Consider the following 1129-nt stretch of genomic DNA (forward strand, 5'->3'; position numbering starts at 1 on the left):
TATATTGCTAAGTTGCTATTGTATGATCTATAATATTATGATGTGCCTGGGTAGAGGAAACAAATTGGACAACGAAATGGTCGCCAGCTACTATAAAGTAACCGTTTTTCGTAAATCTGACACAGTGATCGTGGTCGTGATTATTCTCGAGTAGAATCAACTAGTCAACTAGTTCCAAGGCTACACGAAGAAACCCGACGCCTCTGACTCAACACATAAACAGAGAAATTTTAGAGGATATGCAAGTCGACATTGGTGGATAAATGGCAGAGTAAGCTGCTTTTTATTTCCGCTTATCCCACCCGGATATCCAACCACCCCACTCACCCGACCACCTCACTCACCAGACCACCTCACACCCGACCACCTCACACCCGACCACCTCACTCACCCGAGATCCTCACTCACTCGACCACCCCACTCACCCGACCACCCCACTAACCGACCACCCCACTTAAACCGGTCACACCACTCACCCGACCACCCCATTCACCCGACCATCCCACCACCCCACTAACCGACTACCCCACTTACACCGGCCACACCACTCACCCGACCACCCCATTCACCCGACCACCCCACTCACCCCACCACCCCACTCACCCCGACCACCCCACTCACCCCGACCACTCCACTCACCCACCCAACCCCACTCAACCGACCACCCACACAGTCGACCACCCCACTAACCGACGACCCCACTCTCACCGACCACCCCACTCACCCGACCACCTCGCTCACCAGACCACCCCACTCACCCACCCAACCCCACTCACACACCCAACGCCACTCACCCGACCACGCCACTCACCCGACCACCCCACTCACCCCGACCACGCATTAAGCCATTACCACTGTGTTATTTCCCACCCCTAACTGCTAAGTAACATGTACACAAACAACATTGATCGTAAATACATCCTGGTTTCGTAATCTCACCCACAACTATACGTAGTGCTGAAATTACGGGACAGAATATGGCCTGGAGATCGATGTGAGTATTTGTTACTTTGATAGTTGGTTTGATTTGAACAATGTCTACATCTAAAAAGACTGCAAATAAATATTTTACATCGATTTCGATAGAAAGGTCAGCTATTGGTTTTCATTGTACGATATGTAGTACGAG

Source organism: Gigantopelta aegis, chromosome 7, assembly GCF_016097555.1.
Source record: "Gigantopelta aegis isolate Gae_Host chromosome 7, Gae_host_genome, whole genome shotgun sequence".
Lineage (NCBI taxonomy): Eukaryota > Metazoa > Mollusca > Gastropoda > Neomphalida > Peltospiridae > Gigantopelta > Gigantopelta aegis.